Here is a 7,434-nt window from a genome sequence, read left to right on the forward strand (position 1 = left end):
GTTAGGAGACACACATGTTAATCGTTTTCTTTTTGACCTCTTTCCGCATTTAGACGTCAATCCATAGTAAAAGTATGAAACATTTCGAGAAAATATTCTTCGCTAATAAGCGAGTCTTTTCAAATAAATCTTACGTATATTTTGTATTCTGTGCATAGCTACATAAAAATAATTGACCTTTTGCGAGTAAATAATTAATCGAGTATTATCGAAATATAAATATTTGCTTTCATTACATGAGCACGGATGTAACTCCGATAAATAGGAAAAAAAAAAAAATAAAATGTCATAATTGATAGGATTAATAGCGTTTTATTTCGAAATTTCACTATATTGTATTTTGCAACTAAATACAAGTATTCTTGGAATTTTAGGTTAACCTGTCATATCGTTGATGCATAATTAAAGTTTCATAAACTTTTTGTAAAATATCCAAGAATCAATGGACGATGTAGTAAATTATGAGTTTCATATGAACTTTTACTTTTTGTTCTTTTTAATAATTCTGGAATTTTAATCTGCTAAGTAAATAAAAAAATTGAATAAAAAATTCTCGCACATAAGCGTCGATTATTTTTGTTTTATTTGTAGGAATAAATAAATAATTTTGTTATCTGATAATTTCTTATTGTTGGTGGGCAATTAATTTCGGCAAATAATATCTTATTTTCTTTAAATTAAGGTAAAAAAAATATTTTCCAAATTAGTCAAATAATTTCTTTTCATTATTGATAAACCAATTCTATGAAATTTAACAAAATGTAAAATATAATTGAAATTATTTATAGGTGGCTACTAATTTTATAAATATTCGAAATATTTGATATTTAATAAAGCAGCGATATAATTTCAACTGCTATTAATAGATCTACGGAAAGTACAACTGAAGCATTAATCAGAAGAAGACATTGAAATCTGACCCATCAAGGAAAATTGATCGACCGGTGTTTTCAGAACTCATCGCAGCTGCATTGTAGCGACTCATGTAACTTCTCACGCCCTTTGTGCGCGTCCTGCTCTCAATGGACTTTCCTGCATTTCTTGATTAAAGTCCTTACATACAAGAATAGTAAGTAATAGAGAGTATATAATGCAATCTTTTTTTTTTTTTTTTTTTAAATTTTTAAGTATTTATTGTAAATTTATCAGCCTTTATAAATTAATTCGAAAATGTCGTAAGTTTCCAGATGTTTTTTTTTAAGTGTCGATTAACGTCTACAAAGATTACATCGCCAGGGGCAACTTTTTTTTTATATATATTAAAGTTAAATAGAGATTCTAAGAGATTAAGAAAATTTTTTGGTATTCATGCTACATGTTTTTATGTTAACATATATATATATATATATATATATATATATATATATATATATATACTAATACTCATAAATAATGGTAAAGTTAAGATTCAATTTGAAAAAAGTATGTGTATAAATATGAATTATTAAATTGTATTTCAGTTAGATATAATAATGAATTGATAAAATATAATGGCGATGCCATCCAACATTGAATTAATGCACACTCGTTAAGATTGTTAAAAACTTTGTATACATGTAATTTATGCGCTTGCATGCGTATAAATAGCATTTCTGTATTAATTATATATTCATTACAATAACTTTCATAAATAAGTGTTGATTGCTAAATTGTATTATATAATATTTTAAAAACATTTAATAATAATATTGACAAATATTTTACTACATTTTCTGAAATGATTTTTTATCAAAACTTCCAAGTGAATAACATTGAGTGAAAAAATGAGTACGAAGTATATAATTATCGATAAAGTTATGATTATATTATGAATCTACTGAGCTAGACATCGTTAATAATGACTTTCATAATATCGATTCCATTTAAACATATTATGTTATGTAAATATATGTTATAAATGATACAAAAGTGAGACTTGAGAAAAGATTATATTTAGGAAATGCATACATTTACTGTGCTAACAAACTATTAACATTCCAGACATTATCGTGCTATTTAAAAGTTAGAGTTCATAAAATAATATTGCTTGCAGTCTTGTACCGATGGTAAACATGTGATCTTATAAAATAGGAAAAGGAACGTGTAATGGATTTGATAATAATGCGATTAGAAAATATTTATGATGAAACAAACAAGAAAAAATTACTTATGAGAATATTTAAAAATTATGCAATTATAAGTTGTGGTACTATAATTTAGGGATTGGGTATACGGTTGCATAAATAATTCTACACTATCAAGTAGTATTATATTTTAATGTATTTATATTCATCTAATGATGAAATCAACAATCTTTATAACAAACACATACAAACGATCTTAGATTAAAGAAAGCCGGGTATGTAGAGATAATATCAAACTATGTATAAGATAAATAGAATATGATGAAATGCATTGAGTCAACTAATTGTAGATGCAAAAGAAAACATTCTAGTTGCGTTAAGCTAATGAGAACTCCTTTTCATGATACTCGCGAAATAAAGAAAATAAAAAATAAAAAAAAAAGTAATAATAATAAAGACAGTAGCAGTAGTAATATTAAACATTATAATAATAATGAAATTGGAATAGTGAAAATATTCAAATACTTGATAAAATAAATTAATATTCAAGAAAAATATAAGGTTACGAATGTCTGAAGGCGGCTTATAATTCATACGACGCTATTGGCGTTATTCGTGAAGTAAAATTTTTATTTATTTAAACATTAGCGAGAAGAGTTTAAAGGTATGTACATTTTATGCGATAAAATACGTTAAGAATATACTAGGAGCCTAAATTTTCTCGCGAAGACGGATTTTCCTCTCAGACGTGAAAGGCGCGATACAAATAAAATTTTGGAAAATCATGATTTTACACGAATGTTTTCGGGAAGATATTGCGAGAGCATAAGCGAAATTTTGCGCGACTGAGTAACGCATGTAAGTTGCAAAAAAGAGAGGAGGAGATGAAAGGAGATAAAGAGGTAGTGTGCTGCTGCACGACTGCCGTGGCGACGACGGCGATGGCGGCGACGGCGGCGACTCTGCGCGAGATTTATGGCCCGAAGAACTTTAAGAGGCGATTACACGAAGAAGAATACCGAAGAAATGAAAGCGTTAATGAGGATAAAAACGGTGTAATAAGCGAGATTAAAGGGGGGTGTGGTGGGGTGGGAAAGGGTATTTGCCGGAATGGCAAGGACGCAGTGGGAAGTTGCAACGAAGGAATACGACGGTTTCGCATAAGAACCGGGTACCTCTTCCCCTGCCTATCCATCACTCTTTCTCTCTCTCTCTCTCTCTCTTTCTCTCTCTCTCTCTCTCTCTCTTTCTCTCTCTCTCTCTCTCTCTCTTTCTCTCTCTCTCTCTCTCTCTCTTTCTCTCTCTCTCTCTCTCTCTCTTTCTCTCTCTCTCTCTCTCTCTCTTTCTCTCTCTCTCTCTCTCTCTCTTTCTCTCTCTCTCTCTCTCTCTCTTTCTCTCTCTCTCTCTCTCTCTCTTTCTCTCTCTCTCTCTCTCTCTCTTTCTCTCTCTCTCTCTCTCTCTCTTTCTCTCTCTCTCTCTCTCTCTCTTTCTCTCTCTCTCTCTCTCTCTCTTTCTCTCTCTCTCTCTCTCTCTCTTTCTCTCTCTCTCTCTCTCTCTCTTTCTCTCTCTCTCTCTCTCTCTCTTTCTCTCTCTCTCTCTCTCTCTCTTTCTCTCTCTCTCTCTCTCTCTCTTTCTCTCTCTCTCTCTCTCTCTCTTTCTCTCTCTCTCTCTCTCTCTCTTTCTCTCTCTCTCTCTCTCTCTCTTTCTCTCTCTCTCTCTCTCTCTCTTTCTCTCTCTCTCTCTCTCTCAATCAATCTCTCTTTCTTTCTCACTCAATCTCTCACTTCTCGTTCGTAGTGGGTAAAAATAGAAGGAGGGTAGTAGAGTCGGAGAAAATTAAATTAGTGCGCTTGGGAGGAAAACGGGAGAAAGTTGGAAAGGTGTTAGAAGTATGGGAGTAGGCAACGGGGAGGAAAAATCGTAGTGGGTGGAGGGTAAAACGAAGACGAATGGCCGTTTCGCTGGCTTTAAGCAAATAAATAAATCTGTCTCAGGATTTCGTGATCTTGCGACACTTTTTCGATCCCCTTATGGCGCTTGTTTTCTTGGGCTGCGTACTATTTGTTGCTAGATTCACTAGGTAAATAAGCTCCACTAGCCAATCCCCATAGGTTATTGAATATAAATGTTGGAATAAATCATGCTGCCATTGTTGTACAAGTGCACTCGATCGGTATTTGAAAAAGAAATTACGATCCGCCGAGCTTATAAATGTGTTCAATGATCGGTCGTAATAATGATTTTTTTTTCGAGCTCTCTTCCGATTCCGGCATTTCCGACATTTCCGTCGGGACACGTGGAGACACTCCGAATAAATATCTCTCCGGGTTATGCCTCTATTTTTATCCTTTTTAAATTGACGCAAAAAAACTGTTGCAAATTTTCGTACGTCTCCTTCGTGTATTTTACAAGCAGCCTAAAATCCAGTTGAATGACGAATGCGATTTATCAAACGTAATTATTCTAAAATTGATTAATGGCTTTGTCATGGACAAATATAAGGCGAGTGCTTTTGAAGAGATAAACGAGTAAATATGTTTGATATCGAGTGGCACAGACCATTCGACGACCGTACACGATACTTGCTTAGGGACATCCAAGCACGGCCTCCCGTTTACGAAGTACCTTAACGAAGACAAGGTCGGGCTTTTTTACATTTTTAATGTTCACTCACGGATGGCTTTTTTTATTCTCCGCTCGTATCCGGACCGAAGCCCTCCATTTGTGGGGATTGATTACGAGTCAGTTTTTAAATATCATTGACGCGCGGTAAATCTGACACATTCATGTCAAACGCAATCTTTCTATTTATTTACGTTCTTCAAATTATTTCATATTGACTATCCTGAATAAATTCGATATTAAGACTATTACGATTTTTTATGTCTCCAATTATTTTCATTTGATTTCGGAGTAACGGTTTCGTTTTCGAGTTCGGCAACCATTATTATTCACATTGGACTTGAAATAACGCTCAACAGTTGAGTAAATAGTAAATGTTGTATTGAATAAATTTACAAACTTAAAATCCGTGATAAATGTTATTAAATAATGTCCATCCTTATGTACGGTTGAATTTTATAAAATGCAATTAAAAATATAACCTTGGTTTTTTTTTTTAGAATTTAACTTTGACATTTTTCTTAAAAATTATCAAAATCCTTCACAAGGTTTCTAACTACATTATTTACTATTAAAAAAACGATAATTTGTTATTGTGTAATAAGCTCTGATTAAAAATAAAAACAACAGAAAAACACCAAAACAGTAAAAAACAAAAAACAAAAACAAAAACAAAAACAAAACAAAAAACAAAACAAAAAACAAAACAAAAAACAGCAAAAACAATGCAAAAACAATAGCAACAACAAAATCAAGAATATACGTCAGAGTTGAGAAAAACGAACATAATTAATGATGTCAATTGAAGAAGAGGAATGAAAATAATTATTTTAGTGACAAACAAGCCGTCGACATAATTTATGGCTTTTATTTTCACGAGGACTACGTATTTCACGAGGAGGGAGATTTTACTTCGAGTCTTTTACTTCGAATATTACAAAATTGTCGTGAATAAGTAATTTTTGTTATTAAACCGTTAGAAAGTTGCACAGATGTTGAATGATATTTTCCTTAAAAATGGATGCCGATAATCACTATAAGCAGCTTTCTGCATAAATATCATAGTGTTTGGCCCATTATAAATCTAATGAGTATTTCATCCCAATTTTATCACAGTGCTCTATCTATTTCAAGCTCTAAGAAAATACAGTACTGTTCACTCACATTTTTCTCTTCTTATTTACAAACACAGTCTCATTAAAACTTAAGCCGCATTTCATATACGCTCACAGCGTAATCTAGCTACTTAGTGTTATATAATTTATCAATTTGTACATCATGTCAGGTTAGGATATGTTGTGTCGTGGCGCATCAAATGATTTATCGTTAGAGGCCATTGAAAGTATGTTGTTCAAAAACCATTTCAACGTGTAAGTGACTTTTAATTGTCCATTTAATAGACTATATTTTATATAAATCCATAAAAAAAATTAATAAAAGCTCGCTTTATTATAAACTATTATAAGTGAATAAAATGCTAAAAATCTTCACAATTTTGCACAGGTGCACGTATAAAGATATATCGCACGAAGCGCAGAATCACACAAGTAGTCGTTGTACAATGATCCTTGGTGCACATAGCAATTACACTCTGCCTCTAAGAAATTAATAATTGTTTGAATAATGAATCCTGAAAATTATCGTAAAGGATAAGAATACGAATAGTTAATCTTTGTTATTTGTCATTGTCGCTAAGCTTATATTGTAGAATATTTACTTATTAATAATATTTAGAGAACAAAAATTTTTTCGATACAATTTTTATTAAATATAATACAAAGCTATGGATAAAATTATATTAAATAATATAAGAATTTTTCACTTTCAGATGCTTTTAACATAACAATAGTAAAATCGTTAATTTCCATATATCATTTAAAAAGTCATTAATAATAAATATGAGATTTCAATTTTAACACATTCAGTTCTGTGCCTCAATAATTTTAGAATGGATATTTCTTCTTCTTCTTCTTCTTCTTCTTCTTCTTCTTATTATTATTATTATTATTATTGTAGCTATGTATTGACAAATAATATTTATCTGGAAGAGAATACGAGAATATAGAATAATATAAATGAATCTTCGCTATTAGTTGTGCATTCGCAGATCAAACATTAAGTATTTTATTGATAGTTGATCCATATCATATAATTAATGTTTTACAATACTATTACAATCGTTACGCATAAAAGTCCTTTTTAATTTTAATATTATATTAAAGTATTCTACACAAATATAAATAATTACAGAAATTGAACGATAAATAATTTTTCCTAACGTTAACAAGTTATTATAGAATACTTTTTAATTATATAAATAATTCCATTAATTCACACTGCTCATTCCAAATACATTTTTACTCCAATAAAATCAGTAATCATGTTATTCAGATAATATAACTTTAGCTATATTACTTAATCTTACCTTTTACAATAAAATATTAATACTTGTTGCGAACACAATTTAATTTTGTAATTTTTTAATTTAAAGAACTAAAGATAATAATGGATTTTTTAACTTTAATGTTTACAATAAAATTCATTAAGAAACAAATAGAATACTTTTGGGGGCAAATATATTGAATAAATGAATAATAATATGCCGACATTAAATTCTGTTTAATTTAATAACATATCCGACATTTTCATCATTTGATGTAAAACTTTACGAGCTGTTGTAATTTGAACTCAAAACTCATATGCACTTCTGTGATAATCCGTACAACTAAAATTTGTATTCAACATAAGT

Source organism: Ceratosolen solmsi, unplaced genomic scaffold (assembly GCF_000503995.2).
Source record: "Ceratosolen solmsi marchali unplaced genomic scaffold, CerSol_1.0 scaffold47, whole genome shotgun sequence".
Lineage (NCBI taxonomy): Eukaryota > Metazoa > Arthropoda > Insecta > Hymenoptera > Agaonidae > Ceratosolen > Ceratosolen solmsi.